This window comes from Acipenser ruthenus, chromosome 25 (assembly GCF_902713425.1).
Source record: "Acipenser ruthenus chromosome 25, fAciRut3.2 maternal haplotype, whole genome shotgun sequence".
NCBI lineage: Eukaryota > Metazoa > Chordata > Actinopteri > Acipenseriformes > Acipenseridae > Acipenser > Acipenser ruthenus.
Window position 1 is genome coordinate 2642386 of NC_081213.1, and position 24138 is coordinate 2666523.

General features: G+C 38.6%; 1 long non-coding RNA gene across 1 annotated transcript; it reads left to right on the forward strand.

The window, feature by feature from the left end:
• The first annotated feature begins 1991 nt into the window (after positions 1-1991).
• Positions 1992-5480, forward strand: LOC131701580 (uncharacterized). Its single transcript, XR_009308891.1, has 3 exons — positions 1992-2044; positions 3447-3626; positions 4943-5480. It is a non-coding gene; the product is annotated as an uncharacterized LOC131701580 (long non-coding RNA).
• The last annotated feature ends 18658 nt before the right edge of the window (positions 5481-24138 follow it).

The following is a 24138-nucleotide window of genomic DNA, read 5'->3' on the forward strand; positions in this document are numbered from 1 at the left end:
ACAGTAGACACTCTCAGTTGTCTTGCTTTTGATGTGTTTGAAAATACGGCTTTAAACTGCAGCTGGGTAACCACACTTTACAAATATTTTGTGTCAAGAATATCAGGTATTAATTACAGACACAGAGCTCCGGCAGGCTAATGATAAAAGCGTAGCTGCATTGGGAGATTTTGTACTTTTTAAAGTGAAATGTCCTGTTTACGCTTTGTAATCGGCTCATAAATAATAACCCTCTCTAACGATGGACAAAAAACTGAAAAATTCTCTCCAAGGATCGCCTGGAATAATTGATCAAATCCCTGTACTACATGCCAAAGCATGCATGCAGTGCGCAGATAAACATCAGTTGAGCTTTGGCTCTCTAGCAATCTGTATGCCTGCAGTTTTTTTTTTTCCACTGCTGTGGGAAAAGCTTGCTGCCATGAAAGCTTTCAATTGAATTTTTCAGCTATAATGTGAAATGCATTATTGGAAACAGCTGCAGATTTAAAGACGTGTTAGTAGGACACACAGGGAGATCGTTTTTTGTGGAGAATTTTTTCTCACGAAGGGGGGTATTAAACAGCACTGTGACTCTGTCCTGTCAGAAATGGGAAACTGAAATATCACCGCTCGTGTTGTTTTCAAAATGGTTGTCGGGCAAGTAGGCCTCAGAGGCACCACTACAAATTAAAATGGCTGTCCTGTCATAAAGCATGTGTGTTCCCCGAAGGCTTCGCCACCTGTGTGCGTGACAGCTGCTCAGCCACTTGTGAATTTTTTAATTAAAAAGTCAACCAATCAGAACGGCACGGCTCTCAGCTGCTTGCGCAGAGTCACATCCAGGTTGCTTTGTTTAACGCTTTTTAGGGGCTTGAGTTGCTAGATCTGAAACACTGCACCTGGTCTGCATTTAAAACATCCAAGGGGGCTAGGTGGCACTGTGGGTTAATGCGCAAGCCGTTTAGCTATGTGTTCAGGCTGAAGTAAAAAATATATATATATTTTTGAGAGGCCCTGAACCGAGTATCAGGGAGGTAAGGTTGTTTGTCAGGAAAGCACTTCATTTTTTATCAGCTTTGAATATGCACAGAAGGAAGGTCTGTGTCTCTTTGAAGATCTTTTTTACCCAGGCACGTTTGGTATTATTTTGCTGCATGCAATTTGTTTTTCCGCAGAGGTACAGCAGCAGAAAGTAAAGTGCTCCAAGGTTAACAGCGGTCTCTATTACCTTGCAAAGAAAACCCTTCTTTATGTACCGTCTATGTACGCTGTCCATTTTACTTCAGTTATCAATCCCCTGTTTGCCTGCACTAATCGTTCATTTCCCCAAACTAAGCAAACACCATTTCTGTAGCTCCTGGTGTGTCTGCCCTGAATACCAAAGAACACCTGGAAATATCACAGTTCTGAAGAAGACAAGGCTGTTGCTAAAGATTTTTTTTACTTGAAATGGTCTTTATTGCAACAGAGATGTGCAGTCTGTGTCACAAACAATATATCTGACAACTTCAAGGAGACACGGAATGAATGAGGTGTTAAAAATAAATTGAAAAACTAAACTAAGCACTCAAGAGAATCTAAGAGCAAACATAAGTTTTTACATAATTCTGTTTGACTAGCTTTGCAATCTTACTTATGTAAAAAAAATAATTAAAAACGGTAATTGGTCAAATTGGGATACAGCATATGTTATGTTATTATTGTTTCTTTAGAACTTTAAGGTCAATTTCTACAAGCAGTAACCCATTTAATTCCTACCAAAGTATGAATGGACATCTTATAACAGAAAAAAATACTGTGAGAGTCCTTCAGAAATCAAATATATTATACATATATATAAAAATGTAAACGTGGCAGCCTAACTAGCGGGCTATCTTAAGCTCCTGGCTCCTAAAACAAAGAAGAAGGGTGTTACTAACAAAAGAATAACAAGGAAACTCTTTTTCTTCATTTTATAATAAATAGTAACTGGACAAGGCATGAGGGGAAGTGATGTCAAGCAAGGTCATGGAACATCCTGTCTGAGAAAAACAGAAGGAAGAGAAGGAAGGGTAGGACACAGGTATGTGTATCTTCACAGCAAATATTTACAGAAGGGGTGTTTTTCCATCAGTGTTTCTTAGTTAATCATTTTTATCATCCCTGCGCAGTAGCAGTTTAGCTGTGCCTCCTGTAGACTAATCATTCTGTGAGGTATTTATAGAAAGAATCCTTGCCTGAGAGAGGCCCAGGACTAGTTTTCTTTTCTCTCTCTTTTTTTTTTGTTTGGATGTACTCAAAAGGTTTAAATGATTAAAAAAAAAAAAAAAAACAACATTTATTTCAGGACGTGTCGGAGAAAAACCCTTCTTTAGCTTTCTACACTTTTATATATATGAAGTGTTAACTTTTAATGCAGATAGTTTAATATATTAAAGAGGTATGGCTTTTATTATTCATTTTTTTGCTATAGCAAACACTGCTAAAGTAAAAGCAGCTGGTCAGATGATACCACGGAATGTCTGGGTCATAGCAGGTCACGGACAGGGCATGAGTCTGATAACCCCATAAGCTAACTGAAGGAAAATGAATGGCTGGAGAATTATTCTTATTCGCTAGTGTGCAAAGAAGTAATAATGTCCAAATGACCAGGATGTAGTCGGCTGGGCTGTAATGAGTGAGCTGCTGGAAACAGATAGTGCTGTATATGCACATACCAGTAGATTTGTTTATACATATTTTAATAATAATAAAGATGTATGAAATCCTGTTGTGATTAAAGCCAGACGTTGGAAGTAAGTTGTAAGATTAGTTCTTATTTTTGTTTTTGTCTTGTAATAGCTGACTTCTCCTACAAAAAAAAGAAATAATTTTACTTTCTCGTTTAAAGGAATGTTATTTTTGTTACATTCTGCCAAGAAACATACTGTGCCTGTTAAATTGAATAGTTTTACATTTGTGTGCCTGCTTGTATAAACAGAAAATGACCATTTATATTTACACAATATACATCTGTCTATCTATCTATCTATCTATCTATCTATCTATTAAGAAAACCCTTTATAGGCATTTACTGTGGTATACCATGATAAAAGCATTTGTATAATTTGCACTCGCCCATAAAGGGTCCCTATAATTATGGAAAATCACAGATTAAAAGCATTTGTATAAACCCGTGAGTGTATCGGATTACAGCCACATGCAATCTAATGTATATGAGGCTATGAGTTTATGATAACAGTTTGGTGAAGACTGGTGCGCAGTCAAAGAAGTTAGTGTGTTCGCCAGGTGTCAGGATGTGACAGACACAACCAGCTCTTAAGGTCCCTATTTTTTTAAAGGGGGGCTTAAACTGGAGTAAAATAATCTAAATACATTTTTTTTCTTTTAAGAAAAAAAGCAAATCAGTCCAGTGGATTACAGCAGGATGACACCGTCACCCCCAGGTTTTTTAATAACACTTGTTTTGTTTTGTGTTTGTGGAGGGGATTGGCTGGAGCCAGTGCTGAGGGTTCTGGGATGCATTCTTTGGAGGATTCAGCACATCCCTCACCGATCTCAAGCTTTCCTTCCTCCTCTTCTAAACATGTCAGCTGATAAGGGGAGCTGGCAGATAGTACTCTGCAGCTGAACCCAGTGGTCTTCTTTCAATGGCAGGATATCCTGTGAGTGGGTGAGAGAGGTGGGCGGGGGTGGGGGTGTCAAGATGGAAAGTAGACGTGTTTTAAAAGAAGAAAAAAGTTTTACAAATTTGGATCGCATTATTATGTAGGGTTTTTTTTTTCATTAAAAATATTTTAATGCAAAATTTGCTTATCTTCTTTGTATATACTGTATGTGGTCAAGGCTGTGGCAGGAATAGGAGACACAGATGCAGACTGCAGTGCGGCAGGGAGCACAACCTGTTCCTCCCGGTCCTTTCCCTAAACTAACCAACCAACAAAGGAGCTGGCTCCTCTTTTATACAGGTGGCCATCCCCAAATTGGCAATCAATTAACCAACTTGGGAATGGCCATGTTCCACATTTATTTCTGCAGGGATGGGATTTTAACCCCATCCCTGCCAAACGTAAATTCAAAATATACAAACTGTATTTATAATATAAATACAGACAATCCAACGATATACAAACAATATTGTTATATTAAAAAAGGACTGCTACATAAAGAATGAGCTGCAGTCCATAGATGACATCCGCGTATGTGCCTTGTGATCCGACAGCTGTTTACTTTCACAGGTAATAACTGTCTTTTTTTTTTAAGCGCCTACTGAATAGATTAAGTCTTAATTCTGACTGATTGACTCTGCCTTGTTTAACTAAACACAGACACTCTTTGTTTTGAATGAGCGACGGCTCTCACCAGTGGAATTAGAAATCTGCAAATAGCGGTTTAATACCCTATCAGCCTGTGTGTCAGTAAAGTACCTGATGAGCTCTCCGACAGTGAATAATAATAACCAGCAGCGCTGCTTCACTTCCTGTGATTCAGGTTTTACTCACCCCCCTGCGCTTTGGAAGGAGTCAAGTCAATGCTGACGGATTCATCTCTGAAAGAATAATATAAACCTGGTTGACTGAATATGATTATGCTATGGGGCCCTATTCACAAGCTGTAGCTTGTGGGTTAATGAAAGAATGTGTTTTAGAAATCTGCCTAGGGTGCCTATAATGCCCATTGTTTTAATACTACCATATGGTAACATTTTCATTGCTTGCCAATTGTATGAACCATTATAGACAGCTCATGATCTTTCAGCCAATCAGAGCGCACGTTTTGCCTTCTGTATTCAGTATTAAAGCAGTGTAAAATAGATTTATAGGACTGTAAACGTTGTGTACGGGTCATATCAGCACTCACAGAGGCATCCTATGATCATATAATACACACAGGTAATCCATTGCTCCTGTATCAGGGCCACTGTGAAACCAGCCCAGTGTCACTCCTGTCAATGTCTGATTATTATTATTTGTTTATTTAGCAGGTGACTTACAGGGACTGGGTGTGTGAACTACGCATCAGCTGCAGAGAGTCACTTACCACAATGTCTCACCTGAAAGATGGAGCACAAGGAGGTCAAGTTACTGAGGGTCACACAGTGAGTCAGTGGCTGAGCTGGGATTTGAACCAGGGACCTCCTGGTTATAAGCCCTTTTCTTTAACTACCGAACCACACAGCATCCTTTACAACCTATTACAACTATTATCAGTTTGAGAAACAAAAGAAAAACTAGAGGACGTCATTAAGCCTGTCAATGCTTGTCCTGTTAAGTAGTATTGACAGTATCTGCTTCTTGTCACCCTTTTTGCCCAGTCTGTTTGAAGTGATATTAAAAGGATTTGACTGTATTTGGCCCTAACCCTTCGTGTGGATATTGCTGGTAATGCAGGTATTATACTCAGTCTTTTCTGAAAGTGTTCCCAGCTGTTAAAGTGGGTGTAGACGGGGCTTATCAAATATTAAAGGTCTTATTGAGGAGAGACACACACCCATTATCAGTTGAAGGAATGCTTCTCTCAACTGGCAGGGGGTTGTAATGCGGTTTGCCTGTTACAAGCATGTGGTTTCACATATCTAACAAGTAGGAGCCAAGGACCAGAGTGATTTGGAAATGGTACAGCAGTCACTGCGGCCTATCTCTCCTGCAGGCTTGGCTTTCAAATGGAGCCAACATATCTATAGAACAAATCATTACGAGAACTTCTTTTCAGATAAACGTACGTCTAAAATGAGCCGAATGTCCTTTTATTATTTTGCTATGACAGCAGGAATCGTCTGTCAAGGTTATTTTTCCGTGGTAACAAGAGATGTTGTGGTATTTTTCTGCTTGGTGTTTGGGTTACCAGGGGCGATCGGAAATAACTACAGCAAGGCCAGCCTGATTCAATAATATGCTGTACATTTTTGGAAGCACTTTGATCAGCTTAAACTTAGGTGTATTGTCAAAACCTGAAATTCTGTGCTTCTTACAGAGCTATTTGTTACTTATATGAAATATCACAGTTTCATCATTTTCATATTATTATTATTATTATTATTATTATTATTATTATTATTATTATTATTATTATTATTATTATTGTCTTTTTAAAGTGTGCATGTCTGTTAATATGAACTAACAGATGGTTCCCTACTGAGTTTATATACAGTAGATATATAACTCATATAAAACAAAAATCTGTTTAGAAGATAATCCACACCTCTTTGTAATAAACCATCAACGTAAAAGAAAAAACACAGTGAACAGGCTCACCTTTTACAGCGAGACTGTAATTCCATAAAGCAATATCCCATAACAACCTCTGATTCATGTTGGAAACCAGCATACTGTTTGCAATAAAAATGCCCCATTCAGCACCTTATTTGTCCACAACCACCTTGAGCAGGAAGGATCCTAGACAGTGGATCCTAGACAGTGGATGACCACATTACCTAGAAGAACGTGAACCAAAACTCATGCCAACATTGAAAACATTGAGAAAGACTCATCATCGAAACCTATGCAACTGAATCTTACACGTTTTCTTTTTGTATTTTTAAAAATCTTTTGATTTAAATAGGATTTTAAAATTTAAAGGGAACGATCCCTAGTAATTATTAATTAAGCATCGAGTGACTGCCCACTGCACATTCCTTATACTTTTATTATCTATTTAAAGGACATTCCTGTGCCATTTTCTAATTATAATGTGTTCCCTAAACCTCTTAATCAACACAGATGACACTGTAGGCTCTTCAGTGCATTGACTCAAAGTTTAGTTACTTTTGCTTAAGTAGAGATAACAAAGTAAAGCGAACATTACCATTTTAATAAACCAAAAATAAACAGGAATTGAATAGGAGAACATATTGAAATACAAAGATGTTTTTAAGTAGACGGGTAGAAATACATGAAAGACAGGGAGGGGGAAAATATGTCTTTCCGAACCAAATGATCCATTTTAAAAATCCCATTTTGATTAGCAGTATGACTTTTGATTTAAAGAGAGTAATGCACCTGGCACATCTATGCTCATCCAAAACCCTTAATTAATCATAAAGCATTTGTTTGTAGAGTAAGTTATTTATTTGTAAACTGTGTATGAACCATGTCACAGCTTGTGCAGAATGCAGGATAATGATTTGTGGAGTTTGATCAAGGACGACTTAATTATTCAACAAATTTGTGAGCAAGCGAGTTGTTTACGGCTATCCTCCTGAGTGAAATAAATACAGCACTCCAGATACAATGTATGCAAAAGAAAGTATGTTTAAACCTAAATTAAACCATTGAGGGATTTACTGTCCTTAAACTTCACATCTGCTTAGCAATGCAGTCAAACAAAGCTATTCGCCTGTGCGTTCTATCAGAATGAATGAGATGGATTCCATCTGTAGCTTTAAATACGTTTCAGTCTTTCAAAACGCGTTATATAAATCTCATAGAAGTAGCAGTGTGGAGTAGTGGTTAGGGCTCTTGACCGGAGGGTTGTGGGTTCAATCCCCGGTGCGGGACACTCCTGCTGTACCCTTGAGCAAGGTACTTTACCTAGATTGCTCCAGTAAAAACCCAACTGTATAAATGGGTAATTGTATGTAAAACTAATGTGTAAAAAATAATGTAATTGTATGTAAAAATAATATGATATCTAGTAATAATTGTAAGTCGCCCTGGATAAGGGCGTCTGCTAAGAAATAAATAATAATAATAATAGAAGTAGGACCAGCATTAGGTTTGAGTTTCTCGTTTGTTACGGCAGTGAAGTCGAAACATTCTCACTCCCTTGGACGGCAGCCATATATCTTATAGTTTTGATTGTTTACTTTTAAACGAGTCTGGTTTAATTTGACATGACACGTTGGGCCCAGCAATAAGGAAATGATCTGAGTAAATATTCCCAAGGCTCTGCCCAGACTTGCTGTCTTATACTCATGCTTGCTGAAACCTAAAACAATTAGCTTCCTCCATCTTCCATTAATGATATTAAAGTGTTTATATTTTTATTACTAAGGGGCTACCACATTAGGTAGCAGGACAGGCATGCAAGTATTGTTTTGCTTCACGTTCCATAAATTGTAAATTTCATTATAATTTTTACTTCCTAAAAAAAGTCTGATTGATTTAAAGGCTTCCCTAGTCTAGAGGTAAGATGACAGTCCTTCTTCTTCCCTCACTGGTTTCACCAAATCTCTTAAAGCTTGGGCTGTTTCCATCTGTTGTGAAAAGTCTTTTTTTCCATCTCCTATGCATCTCCTTTTCAGGAGTCAATGGGTCCCATCACCTGTCCTTGGTTGACCTCAGAAGTCTCACCTCATAGGAGGGCGGCTCTTTCCAGACTGAAAAGCCGAAATCCTGGGCCACACACATCGTATCATTATTAATGATGTCTCTCATTTTTTACATTTTTTCAGATTTTCCAAACATTCATTTATTTTACTACTGTAGTTATTTCAGTTTTTAAAAAAAATTATTATTCATTTTTTTAAGGCTATATACAGACACATTATTAGTTCTTAGATATCCCATTACTGGCCTAAGGGGTTTACATTATCCTGAAACACATCATTGCCTGTTACTCTTAGTTTTATTGCTTTATAACAAGTCAATATTTATGCATTTGTGTCACAGGCTTATCAAGTAACCTTTGTCACTTTATATGTAAAGAAACCATCACACATTATTTTAGGGGGCAATATTCTTGTTTTGTCAAAGAAACGGAATCTGGTTACATAAAGAAAGTAGCTTTAATCACTTCAAAAATGCTTGGGCATTACAGGGTTAAAAAAAAAAGTTGAAATATGAATAACAAATGACAACCGTAACAAACCAATGGAGCTGATGATCCCTGAGCAGGATCTGAAACATGTTTACTTAGCCTTTTTAGCCAAGCATTTGTTATTAGACTATAAAAATAAAGTGTCTCATAAAGTCAATATGAAATCCATGAGAAATACAGTAACTCAGTTAATATTTAATAACGTTTGGATTGCAGACACTAAGAGTGTGTTTTATGAAGTAGGGCAGCGGTTGTAACGCTTCAACTGTTCTGAAGTTGACTAGCTTTGACTTCTATGCGATTCAGCGTTTGTTACATGTTACTGTTCACCGTAACCATGAAGTTAATCTGTGGCAACGCTGTGTTTTTAGTTGCGAGAACCAGAAAGTAATTGCCAACAGATACTAATGCTGTCAGCGGAAATGGAAAGTGTATTATTTGGTAACACTTTACAATAAGTGTCTCAAAATTACTGTGTATTTACATAGTAGTTACTTAGTAAATACATGTGTGCTTACACATAATTACAATGTTATTATGCATAGTTACAATTTACTTAATGTGGAAGTCTTTTTGCATGATATAACCCTAACCCTTTTCTGATACAACTGTGCACTTACATATACCATTTAAATTGTCATTTGGATCTCCTTAGTCTTTAAACTCAATACATTGATAAAATATTGATAGTTGAAACCTTTGTCAACTTAAATCAGTTTCGTACAGTTGTCTAAATCTTAACCAGAAATGTCATGGCGCAAATACATTGCAGTTCATCAATCAGTTTTTACGTACATGGCTGCATAAATGTTCTGTGGGTGGCGACAGTGCGACTCAGTATTGGACATTGGGAGGTTTCCTTTTCCATTTGAGGTGTCCAGAAGATCTATTATTTACCCCCTGGTAGACACACCATGTGGCTCCAGTCATCTCCAATACGAGACTCCTATCTCTTAGAGTGGCTGGCCGGCACACGCTACACAGACCCAGATTCATCTTCATTACTCCTCAATTAAGGAAAGAGAAAGGAGAAAAAAATGAGCAGGAAGAGCTTTGCAGGTCAGGGAGCAGGAGAAACAGTGAGAAGGAATGCATAAACAGAAGAAAAAAAAAACAACTGCTGATTGATTTAGTGGTGTCTAATCAGTTTGCTTTCAAAGCAACATGGTTTATTTGACATGAAGCGATGTTTAGTTCACTCTGTAGTCCCTTAGCCCCCGTTACCACTAGACTGTGTGCCAGAGGGGGACAGGGTTGATAAATTAGAGAGGAATTTGGGAGTGCTGTCTAAAACTGTTATTGTATAACAAAAAGGGGGTCAGTGACAGGGCAGGTTTCATTCTAACCTTCCAGGTAAAACCCCTTTTCAAACGCTGGCTTAAAGGTGTCAGTACAGACACGCTATGAACACAAATTAACACAACCATAAACTCCCATGGCTAACACCGTACAATTGGAACTGGATCTCTATTTGGCTAATTTGTAACTAGTGTTTAGGTTAGGCTCAGGTCCACCAAAATAAAGCCACATTTCCAGCTAACCAGTATGTAAAAATCAATCTCATCTTGTTGCCAGTATCAAACTGGAGATGCAGTCGGTTCCATCTGCAGTCTACAATCCAGTCTGCAACTGGTCATGACACTAAAGTCAAAGATCACCTGTAGGCCTGTCTATCAGTAGTCTCATGGTATATCACAACCATAACTCGCTATAAATTAAATTAGAGAAAAAGAAAATAGCATCAGTGTTCATCTCTCTCTCTCTCTGGACTGCAAATCATTGCAATAAACAAAGTATTCTTCAAAGGCTTGCCAAGCTGATAAACAACAACAGGCAAACTGAACTACAGGGAGCCGTGGATAGGGGCAATCCGAGTGCCACTCCTCCAAAAACAGCAAGACGTGTCGTGTTCACTGCTTTAAAATCTTCTGCCAAACTGCTTGTCCTGTGCGCTGTCAGATGACATGCCTTGAAACCGAAAACAATGCAAACGTTTTCTCAATGCATATCATACTGTGTATAATAAGATGTACGTGCATGTTTTCAATTGCATATCAAGGCTTTTGTCGACACATTTATTTTGCTTCTTGCTTTGAATAATAAAGTGTTCTTAATGCATTAATAACTGTTGATTAATGGTAAGATATCCCATTAGGAAATTGCAGATTGCACTTCAAAATGGTACTCACAAAACATGCTAAAATGTCAAGTTGAAGAAGATGTACAATAATTGCATGTTATTTTAAATTACGAGCAGAAAGTAACCAGGCAAAGAGTCTCAGTGGTATACGTTAATAATCTTCGGTGCAGTGTTCCCAGAGTTATTTCACAGATGTGACTGATTAAAACTGATGTGCCTGTGCCACTTGAGGCATGCATCACAGCGCGCTTTTAAAGACTTTTTTAAATTTGAGAATCCTGCAATTATATTGCATTTGCAGCCGTGATCCAAATGAAAATGAATGGCATCCTTTTAAAACAGTAAATGCCTTTTGGCTGGGTGGTAGATCCACACTGAATGAAGAATACGCATAAGGGAATAAATTTATGTACATGCATGTACTGTATATACACAGATGCATACAAAGAGATTTATTTAGTTCAGCTTTCCTTGAGAATCCAAAGAACTAAGAAATACGTCTTTCCTTCTCGCTCAATGTGTAGCAATGTATAACAAGGTCCTTTTTCTTATAAGCGTGATCGTATTAACAATTTAAGCTGACCTATAAAAACAGACCGCACCTTTTATTCTTGTACATTGAGATTCCATTAGCAAAGTCAATAGAGTGAGCCCGGGAGGCTGAAATGATAGAGAGGCTAACAGAATTATGCAATAAGGGCTGAGCCGACAGTGGCTCAAACAACAGCACAGAGAAATTATTTTCTATCCCCACTGCATTGCTCCCAGGCCCCATTCCCTTACCCTGAGTAAGTAACCGTACGTTGAGATCCATACTGTAGAGATGTTTGGCGGTGGAACAATGGGGTACTGTGTGGTGCTGTGTGGTATGGAGAAAGGTCATGTGCCTCCAAGGATGTTAATGGGGAAGAAAAAAACACTTAAGTTAAAAGGGCACATGCCATTATGGGCCAGCATTAGCCCAGGGCTTCCAGTTGAATCATATCAGGCCAGCCCCTAGCCCAAGTGTGCTGTTCCCACGGTGACAAGGCTGCAAGCGAACGTCTAAACCACAATGCAATAGAGCTTTTAACCTCATCTCATCTCACCGACAGGGGACAGGACAGAATCATTAATGGCAGTGTATCACACAACACTGTCCATCACATTGACAAAATAAAACTGCCATGCACTGATAGAGAAATGAGTATTGCACCAAGGCCCCTATTGTGATGATCTATATTTACGGTAGCAGTATTCAGATTTGCCGCTGTTTTGATCAATTTAATAGATCCATGTGTCTTTAACAGCTGTAGACTTTCACAATGCTCCATCTAGTTATTTAATTAAGCAATCACTCAAATCAATTAATTAAGCATATTCAGACTCACTGAATTATGTAGATTTTGTAGAAGTTTTGCGTGAACTCGTATTCATAAATTTAGCTTTAGCAAAGTAAGAGCCTGTGTCTTCATAATTCCATGTTCTTTGACAGCTTATGTCTTGATGCAAATTATTTATAACTCACAGACCGAGACAAACTTAGCATCTCCCTTAGTGGCAGCCTTCGCGGATCAGAGTTGATGTTTAGTTTCACAGGAATAAAGATTAATAATAAAAGAACTACAGCCACATCTGACCTTGATTTGCATCAGCCGCTGGTTCCATTTCATTTCACCCCAAATATGGCACTTAGTCTGTCTGGCTTTGCCTGCAGTGGGGTTCTGTCAGGTCAGCCCTGCTCACGGCCAGCCATCTGTAAGTCTGTCTCCCTCCAATGAGACTACGTTGGAGGCTGTGAACTGTAAGCAAATCTGAGCTAATGGAATTGATTCACTCTTTGACCCAGAGAACTACCCATGATGCACCTTGCATGTATTTTTACACCTTTATTAACCCTATTCATTAAACTGCTTTATTTCATTTGAAAGTACTTCTCATCCTAATCAACATTTTGTATGTTTCTCATTTTTCAAACCTTATTATTCACATTAACCAAATACAATTTTCTGAGAACTTGTCAGAGTTTTTCCATTACATCTTGTTTATTTTTATTTTTCAGAAAGTTGCTTTTGATGGTTATATTAGACAAATGGAGGTGAATCTGAAATTGTGGGATATCAAGTCAGATGCTGCGTATTGTATTCACCTTTTTAAATCGCTTGTACTGTGATTGGGGTCGAGCCTGAAAAAACCTTGATCATCCCCTGTAAAAAATGTTTACAGTCAGCCACCAGGGGTAAAAGTTTAAAAGTTAATTTGATGCTGTCTGTTATACACAGTGGCCAACCTTAACTTTCCTCTCCCAGGCAAAAGCCAGGTGAAATGGCAATCCAATGACTGGCTATGTCATTCACTCTTCATCTCTCTCCGCACATCTATTGCGGCAGTTTTTATTTATGTTTTCATTGCCCTAACTATCTCTTTCCGTTTGACTAATCATAGTTCTGCTAACGCGTTTTTTTTTCTGCGTACAGATACATTATTAAAGCTTTCATTTTAACATGAAAAAAAAGAAACAACTTTGCTCGTCTCCTCTGTGCTGTCCCTTTCTATTGAGGTTGCCCTGAGACAAGCCCAGGAATAGAAGTCGCTGCTCTGCCCCGCTTTCCATTTCGACAAGTGTTTGCTTCATGAAGCGTGCTCTGGCTGACGCGATGTGACATTTATTAGTATGCTCTTTAGACCTGGCAGGGCTTTCTTTTTCTTTTTTTTTTTTTTTTGGTCCAGCCCTATTGAAGTTAAAGCCGATCAACAGTGGTGGTAGAGAGCTGGAGGGTTATATTATTGATGAGCCTGTCGGAACCTTCTGGAGTTCACCAGTGGAGGTCCTCAGAACTGGCTCTTCGTAAGTTTGCTGTGACTCTTGAAACGGTGATAGGGGAGACAAATTCTGTGTGACTGAGTCTTACTTACCTTAATGTGTTCTGTTGAATATTGTAAAGTACCCTGAGAAGGGTTTAATGTAATTAAATACATGTTGACCTATTTTTGTGCTGATAATGCCACCTTATGAACAGCTTGCCCCCATTGACTGCTAATATATTCTGGCCTTGCAATGGGGTGATAATAAGATATAGGGAGGATGACATTAGAAAGAGTTACAATAAGTGGGTTTGACTGAAAATCCTAAGCCACACACACATACACATACACACACACACAAACACACACACACACACACACACACACACACACACACACACACACACACACAGACACACACACACACACACACACACACACACACATACACACACACACACACACACACACACACAAACACATACACACACACACACACACACACACACACACACACACACACTTCCCTTGAACTTTTATCCTGACATTCCCTCTGTTTCACCCCCGGCAGATGGGAAGGGGACTGACATATTTAAAACTTCAGACATCTCACAAGATGAGCCTTAATGGCTTTTAAAACTGCCAAAGGGCGTGTTTCCCAGTGAGATCGCACAACAATCTGACATGTTTATGCAACTGGTGCTTTGTTCATGTTGGCGAGAAACGACAGTTTGAAAGAGCACTAAAAAGACCATAGCAATGGATCAGGTCAGAGACAAAACTTTAAAGGGTGGTACTCTTCAAAGAGGCATGAATACATAGAAAAGTTAGTAGTGTTTATGAATTGGTAGTAAACGATTCCCTCTGTATAAACTACAAGGGTTTTTGGCCGTATTATTTACAGTTGTCGTTTGACACCTGTATCAGTGTCGGCAGCAGTGTGGAGTAGTGGTGAGGGCTTTGGACTCTTCACCGGAGGGTTGTGGGTTCAATCCCAGGTGGGGGACACTGCTGCTGTACCCTTGAGCAAGGTACTTTACCTAGATTGCTCCAGTAAAAACCCAACTGTATAAATGGGGAATTGTATGTAAAAATAATGTGATATCTTGTAACAATTGTAAGTCGCCCTGGATAAGGGCGTCTGCTAAGAAGTAAATTATAATTAAGGGTTGACCCCATCATTATTTTTTTTTTAATAGGCAGTAAAATAACATGTTTTATTTAAAGAGACAGTCTTGTTTTTTTGGACCATCACATTTTCTAAACGTCAACCATGTTGTCATTTATTGAACAGCTGCGATTTAATTAGCACCCGAACAACCATTGCAAATAAATGGGAATAAACGTCAGCGACATCCTTGAGAAATCCAGTGAAGAGCTGCTAATTGTGTCTCCTTAATAACCAGCTATGACTCAGCATTTTAGTGTTTTATCTGATAATGATATCATTATATGGCAGTGTGGCATTACATTGTGCTGCTCTTTTCATTTGAATCATTTCAGAGCCCCATGGATTATTTTCAGTGTATTGTTTGAAGCAAAGAAGTACTGTAGTACTCCATGAAGTATCTGGTAGGTAACTACAGGCAGTTTGATAAGCATGTTCTGTCCCTTTGATGAAATGAAAAGGCTTTCATGAGAGTCCGTACAACTCTTCTTGTTACCGGGTCTTTTATTTTTGCTTTTTTTGTGTGTGTGTTCTGAACAGTCACGACAAGCCACAGAATAAAGGTGAGCTCCTGCTTCTTTAATGTAAAACCATAAAAACGGTGGTTTTGTAATGATAAGCAACTTCATTTCACTTGAAAAAGAATCAGAGACTTTCAGAATTTGGTAACCCTTTACATGCAGTGTCTCTAATTTACTGCGTATTTACACAGTAGTTACTTAGTAAATGCATGTGTACTTAGAGATAATTACAAGGTTTTTATGCATAGTTACAATGTACTTAGGGGGTGATGTAAGTATAGGAGCAGTGCAAATAATTGCAGATGCAAAATTCAATTTGCATTGTGGCCAGGCAATTATTTTGCACTCCACCCTATGTAAGCTTAAGAGCTCAACATGCACAAATAATGGCCCACAATTGTGATAATGAGGGTCATAAAGTGGCCTCACTTGCAGAGTTAGGAGTACAGAGAGCAGTAGTGGCTGTATGACATTTGCAGAGCATAAAAATACAAAGCAAAAAAATATATATCATAGGAAGGGCAGCAAAGTCCTCTTGGTGCACAGGTAAAAAAAGAAAGGTTTTCTGAGAAGGAGCTGAAATTGAGTTGTTTGGAAAAGCCTCAGCCAACATCACTTATGACATCCAGAAATTTTCCTAGCACTCTGGAAAAGGTGAATTGGGCTATCCCTCCAGACATTCCAACTCTGGTCTGAAAGGAACCAGAGGCTAAGTAATGCAGAGAACACAGCACTGTCACATGTGCAGGGATAGCAATCCTTAGATTGACGCAAGGGTCTAGCTCATCCCTCAATTCAGCTATTAAGTCTAGTATGACCTGCGGAGTGAGACCATAATGCTTTAGCACTGCATCCTCCGGCATCCCAAACAAAGTGACCCAGGGATTGAATATGCAGGGTCTTCTTCGTCTTGCCACAGCAGCCATCTTGAAGCCAATGACAGGTCTCTGCAGGTGTGTGCTTTTATACAGCTCTTAGTTACTCAATTCTCCAATGGTTTGCTCCTTGTAAGAAGAGGTGTTTTTGGAGGGTCGGCAATCGCCTAAGTGCAAGGCAAAATCCTTACGTCACATTATATTGTTTGCGCCCTCTTAGTATCCAGATCCCACCTAATTCCATGCTCTTTTAATGTGAAAGCATTTCAATATAATTTGAAAGGGAGTTTATAGGTTATCATTTTCAAATACAGCACATTAAGCACGCCGATGGATCACGGCAATTGTTATCCTGCTTAGAAATGAAATTACACAATGCATTCAGGACTGCTTCTTTGACAGATGGTGGCATTTTCCCATGAAAAGCAGCTGAGGCAAAACACAGCCATGATTTGCAGAACTCTGAGGCCAGTGATCTGATAAGCCGTTGGCATGATGTTAAGTCTTGAGATGGCTGTCCAGTTGAAGACGGCTGTGCACCAGCAAGCATTTACAATCAGCGTTTTCATCACAAGTCTTGCTTTATATCTGGATTGCAGGACACATTTGTGGGTAATGAATATCAATCCATGCAGCTTTTAGATAGCTAAAGCAATCATAAGAACAGGCAGCGACCCTTGAAAGGGGAGACATGGGCTGCTTAATCTACTCATCTGAATGCAGGGATTAAAACCCTGCTGGGGGACTGAATAGAACTTTTGCAATCTGATAGTGAATTTAAAGTTTAGGATTAAATTAAAGGGATTGCAGCTGACACCCCCTTACCCCCTGTGCACTTCCATTTGTTATGCAGGTCTTAAATGTACATGTAACTGTTTTGAAAGACACATGCGTTATAGAAATCATGTGTTTCCTCTGGTTTTTTGTACCTCAGGTGGCAACGCACACAGTGCTTTAAAACATTCTTTTTTAATGACACCGCAAATGACTGTGCTATAAAGATAATGACAGCAATCAAGTCAAAACTATTAGAAGAGTAAATTGCATTGTGAGGGCTTTGCTTGAATACTGAGCTTCTGTTCCGGGGCTTGGAGCTGGCAGTATCAGAGTCAATAAAGACATCATGTTAAAGGTTAGAGCAGCCAAAAGGGCTGTGGTGAGGACCAGCAAGAGAAAAGAATGAGACAGTAACCCCTAACACCACATCACAAAACCACAGCAACATTAGAGGAGGGGTTGTGATAATCCTACCTACACCACTGGGCCACAGATATTTCCTATATCTTGCAAACAGTTCAGTCAATTGTGGTGTAACAAAGGGTGTGGTCACTTTACTCGAAACATGACCATGGTCTGCACAGTATAAAGGAAGATATCCACAATCCATCTGGTATGCTACAGTTTATTTAGAGCCTAAATCTGCTCTGAAATATCTACGATAATATACTTCCAGAGTAAGCTGATTTATTTCTATTTAACAATCTCTCTCTTCTTGTTTTGGGTCTTCCAGGGACTTCAAACCTGACTTCTAGGCAGACTAACAAGCCCAAGGGCCATTGTAAATAGTGTAGTTCAGAGGAGAACATGTTTACATTCGATATTGTATTCATTATGTTTTTTGTTTTTTTCTTAATGCAAAAAAAACAAAAAACATTGGGATAGCAGATCTCAGAACATCTACCGTTTCCATAGTGATGTTTAAACCTTTGCATGGGTTGCCACAGCAACAATTCATAGATGTCAGAAAGTCTCCACAAGCACTGTAATGAAAATAAATAAATAAATGGCGCTGAGATTTAGTAGCAGGGTGATTTCTCTGACATGTCGTTTAGAAACACACGTCTTTTTGTACAGCAACAAATAAAATCCAAATAAAAAGGATCTTTTAATCCTAGGGCGGTAAGCAGATATAACAGGTATTGAACACACAGGTTTTCAACAGGGCTGCGTTTGGTGAGGCAAGACTTTATTGAGTATTCATTGAATTGCGCTGCTAAAGCCTCACAGTTAAGACATACTTTTCCATTTTACAGTATTGGAGAGAAGTTTGTGGTTGTTCTTTTTTATTCCAGGTAGCATTGGTAGAATATTGCCTTTATCAACTGCATAATTAGAGAAAGCTTAGGGAATATGAAAAATAAGGTAGAGCGTACAAAATCTAGAGAATTACCATTACTAATACTGCAACTCGTATATATGAATATGAATCAGAATATATTTCAATATATTAAATGCAGCCGTTTGGAATACAGCTAATTATTCTGAAATCTTTTTTGGAATGTATTCTGCAAGAGCAATATTTGAACACAGAAATCTGTATTCCAGTATATTAGATGTGAAACATTTTAAACAGGTAGTAAGGTGGAAACATTGGACAGTAACATAAACAATGCAGAATCAACCATTTACAACTTCAATGGGAGAAATATGCAGAAAACCCCTTGAGAAAAAGTGCATGCAATCAATATGCGAAAATGTGAACGTTGAACAGAAAATAATCAGCTTAATTACTGTACTAGTATAAAAAAAAGTTTAATTTCAATTTTATGTTATCAGTCTAAATGACATCATCCAGAGACTCCTCTATCTTTAATCTGCCACTTTATGCCTTTTATATACTAAACTGTAATTACATGCCTGCGGTTAGATTATTGCAATTGTGATTCTGACAAGCATTACCCTCCAGGATGCAGTACAATGGAAACACCTGCCATAACATGGTCAATGATGCTGTGCAATTATAGAATCACTCATTCAATTGCCTAATACAGAGTTATTGCAGCGACTGATTGTGGAGTCACTGGCATTAAAGATCATTTGGTAAGAATAGTTACCAACAATAGAAATCCTAAAGCCAAGTAAAGAATAAGTCGTTAGTATGAGCTTAATTAGACATTAGACAGCAAGTGACCTCAATGGTTTTTCCATTGGTCTCTATTGTTAAGATCTTGCTAAATTTAACTGAGTTTAAATCATGCATCCCCACAATGTAATGGCAAAGCAATTTGTGTTCCCAGTGTATTTGCTGTCCAAAATTGAAAACAAATTGAGGCAAGGAGGATATGAAAAGAAAGTGTCTGGACCAGTCACAGCTTCCCTTGAGTTTGAAATGTGTGTTAGTCTGGGATCGATACGCAAGGCCCTCCGTCTCACAGAGATGTCCTGTTGCTATGGAAACTGAACCTGAGTTCATCCACCAGGGTAAATGTATTTGCCAGCAGTCAGACATTTTGCAGTGCTGTGATCCTGTCACCATACATGCAGAAAGGCCGACAGTATGATGGGGATTCGCTTCCAGGGTCTGTAGGTTTGGAAATGATAATCATATAGTCTGCTCTAGATTCAGCTTTAATAGTGTTTCGTTTTAATGACCCAGGAAAATCTGATCAGGGTCGTAGACGTTTTATGTAACAAGAGATTCCAGTCATTAGATTTTCAGACAGTCCATGTGAAATCCAAGGGCAGTTTTACTACAGTGGACGTGCAATACATATCAAATAACCTAATGCACTGTATAGCTCAGGGGAGGGCAACTTGGGCTCAGAAGTGCCATTCCATTCCATGTTTAAGAGTTTTAATTAATTGGCAAAGTGCTTTAAGGCTGGTCAGAGGTTCTGTTTGGTTTAATTTAATAATTAAGGGCATGGTTTGAAACAGCGGTCTGAACTAAAAGAGTCGAGATTCTAACACACAGCGCTGCACTCAATAAGCTAGGGACGTGAGCAGGACTGCAAATGTAACCCAGCAGCCTATGATTTATTATCTGTTAGGGGGGCATCGATTACCTCTCCCAATTGCAATGTCCCCTCAAGCATGTTTAAAAGAGTATGACATATATGAGTTATCTTAGCTAATGCATTGTTGTTGCTGTTAAGAATCCTTTTGTATTTCATATTCTGTTTCAGACATCCTGGTGACCTCCCACTGTGGCCTCAATCGAGCTCTCAGAAATATGTCTAATTTCTCAGCACAGCTGGTACACCAGGACTGCCCCTGGAGAATAGAAGAAGTACCATTTGTTAATTTGTTCTTACTGATGTATTTATTACAAACAGGGTTGGGGTCAATTTTTTTCAATTCCAAATTAATTTCCAATTCCTTTTCTAAAACCAATTCCAATTATGATTCCAATTCCTATTCTGATTCCAATTCCAATTCCAATTCCAATTCCAATTCCAATTGGATTTAAAAGGGAATTGGTCACAGGGGTGCTTTAATCTTTTGTGCTTGATATCCAAAATGGATCTGAACAAGCAGAAGGATCTGTTAAGATAAATCTGACAATACGTTGATTTTAAGGACGTTTTCCAAAAGCATGCCTACATTGTTTCAATCACTCAAAATATAGGGTTTGTCTTGGTCGATGGAGGGGAGAGGGGAGAGTGGGGTTCAAAAAACAAACAGTAATCCTTAAAGACCCAACAAATAGACACCGTGAGCTAGTATTAAGCTAATTCTTTTTTAGCTGGAAGCTAGAATGAATAGCTTTAGCTATTAGCTGAACAGTCTCGGTAATGCCTCTGCTGCTGTTAATTATCTTCATAATTATAGGAATAATAACACACACGTTTAAGATGTCTTTTTAACCCTTCCAACTTTTTGATCCCCTGTTTCCATAAAAAGAGCTCCTTACCAAGAGGCTGGAAACAAATGTACAGTATAAAAGTGACAAAAGAAAGCAAGCAGAAGTCCAGTCGTTTTCTAAGAACATGCTGAAGCCATTACCTTCAGCTGCAAATTATAGTTTTGGTAAGAGCAACTGAAGAATCACTAACGAGTTGAAAGAAAAACTTTTCTACTTTGAGACACCTGACTCAGGTGATCAGGAACTAGAAATAATCATGTCCATGGCCAAACAAACGGTGCATCAGTGCCTGTTAAATGCAGACTAAGAACTGCTATTGAGACGGTGTTTAGCTTAATACCGGCACAGCTGCATTATACAAATCCTTCTTCGTTTCGTCTCTCACAAGCAAACCTCTCTGACAGCAACCTTCACTACAAAGGAGCTGCTTGGCTTAAGCCTGTCTTGACATGCAAAATAACTTTCATTTTTACTTTACAGATTCTTTTCTTCTTACCCCGCAGTCTGACATGTTCCACACAGCTGTATGCCCATAACCCTGCAACTCAGTGCGTATAATAAAAGTTTGTGTGCACCTGTGCAGTATGAGATACAGGTGAGTCCTGATTTGCACACCTGATGCATTGAATGCAATAGACAATTCCAAGAAAGGGTTTGGAAAGTTTGTTTTCTGAAAGTTTGGGAATCACAGTAACTGCGTCTAGTCGGTCCTGATAATGTCTGCTTGTCATTCTGATTTGGAACTGAAACACCAAACTAAATAATACTTCCTAATCCAGTCGACAAGCGTTTTGACAGGTGTCCTTTTCGATCTCTCTTTCTCTCTTCTTCTAGAACAAGATGGTTCTCTGATTTTACTCAGATTTTCTGTTTTTAAAGGGATACATCTACGTTTTATTAATATCTCCTTTCTTACCTGATTACTATACTGTTATGTGTCTTCTGTATGACTCCTAAAGGCTCATTGGGGAAGCATATCAGTGTTGCACAGGCTTCAGTACTCAGTGCTTCACTTATGGGCTTCAGTGCACCGCGCAACGCTAATATGCTTCCCCACAATCAGCCTTGAGAAATCTTTTCAGAAGAATTATTTTCGCCGGAAAAGTTATTACACATTGTAAATAATGATCTATGCTGAAAAAGCAAAAGAATAATACAGAACACACGAAATCAGATATTAAACAGGTAAGAAATGGGAAAGTGAAGTACCTCCATAAGTTCTGGAAGACTATATTAGCCATATTACGCACACCATTTAGGATCTATCAGCAGATAAAATCGGGGGTGAATTACTTTTGTCTTGTAACTATAGTTACCAAAAGTAGGGGAAAAGAAACTGTTGCTGTGCCAAAGAGAACAAAACAGTTTGGTCTGATTCGGAGTTCTCTTTACACTTCTCTTAATCAAGAAAATGTACAGAATGAGCACTTTACTGTAATAGAAAAGAGAACAAACAAACAAACAGCTCTGCGGTTCTCACTACACTTCTGTTTGATTATGACGACAAAACCTTTAAATTAAAGTTGAACCGCAGTATTAAAAATGGTCTTGTGTGTTAGAAGTACTGCCATTGTCATGCCATTGTCATGCCATTGTCATGCCATTGTCAAGCCACTGTCATGCCATATGTGGTGTCATTCTTCCAACGTTTTCTTCCGTTGTAGCTACCCTTGCCCCTTAGAAAAGAACCATTGCAGAACACAGCCCTATACATGAAGAACAATGACAGACTGTTGCTTTGTTTGTGTGTTCTTAGACCAAAAAGGGTACCATTCATTTTGTTGTAGTTACACAATAACACAGTACCAATAGAACTACCGCTGATCCTTTTAAGACTAGTTTCACAGACCCTGATTAGCTTTAACCTTGGACCGCTTTACCTAGGGTAACATTCTGTAGTCTAAGATTAGTGCTAATCGGGGTCTGTGAAACCAGCCATTAAAGCTGATACTACTCTAGGGACATGTTTTCTACCAAGATACACACTGTACCAACCTGCCCTATCTGTTAAAAACAAATGTATTCTTTCAAGGTAGTCTTCCAACTCCACTAAGTGATCATTTCACAGTTCAGTGCACCGTGTAATCGACGCTGCTCTGTTCTGCTGTCAGACAATGCCTTTTCTTTCTGCCCTCCTTTCCCTTCTACATAGCCTGTTGCTAAAACAACACCAGAGTTTATTACATCTTCAGAACAGACGTCCCTGTTATTAAAGTAGAGAAGCAGGACATGGATCGACACTCTCTCCCAGACTTCCCATCTGTGTTGTCCACTTACTTTGTTCCAGTCTGAGCCATTGATCTTGCAAACCAAACTCAAGGTTGAAGCTAAGAGGCTGTGAGTTGTAAGAAGATATGCATAAACCACTTTGGTTGCACTAAAAGCAGTGTTCGATTAAGCAGAGTAACAGGAATCGACTTATCCAGAGTTGAAGATGTGGCGCAAAGGGAGGCTGTTCAGTGAGTATAGCAGCCTCCTTCTGTTCAACCAGCCTAGAGCAGTAACAGGATATTACAGTGCAGCAGCACCCTTCCTTGAGCCAGGAAGAAAGCATGGGTGAGACTGAATAAAATGATTCTGAGAAACGAGTACAGTAACTGATGCAAATGGTACTAAAGCCAGGGAGGGACATTTTTATGAATTTTTTTCTCGTGCTGTGAGTACACCTCTATTATTTTTTTCCATTAAAGAATGTTTGATAGATATGCCAGAAAGCTTCTACAGCATATGGAAGGGACAGCAATACCTAGGATTTATATTCGACAAGCCAGAAGCAATTTATTTAGGGGAAATGACAGCTACTGACTCTGCATCTTCACATGAAGCGATTAATAATCCTAAACCTTCATTCAAAACAGACTGAAAAATGAATTATTATTATTATTATTATTATTATTATTATTATTATTATTATTATTATTATTATTATTATTATTATTATTATTATGTCTGACTTTTGGGACATCCTGTATTTATTGAAATCGTGATCCAGCTTTTTTTTTTGTTGTTGTTTTTTTTTGTGACTGTCTAAAACAGTTTCATTTGTACAAAAACAGAACTGTATTTAATCCATAGGCTGACAACAGCTACTCTCATGTAAGTTACAAATTATCAGTAACGGATTGTGAAGCTATGTGACTATTGTGTATTTCAAACAAGTAAAATGAATGAAAATTCAGACTAGGGAGGTGGACCGCCTGTCTGTGGGCGAACTGAAACACGGTTGAACGGTTCATGTCTAGGCCAAAATGCCAGCCTGTCTAAAGCGCGCTGTCTGTCATCCTTCAAAACACACTCTAACGAGCGCTCTGCCGTTCATATTGCAGGTAATAAAGCTCTTTCTTCTG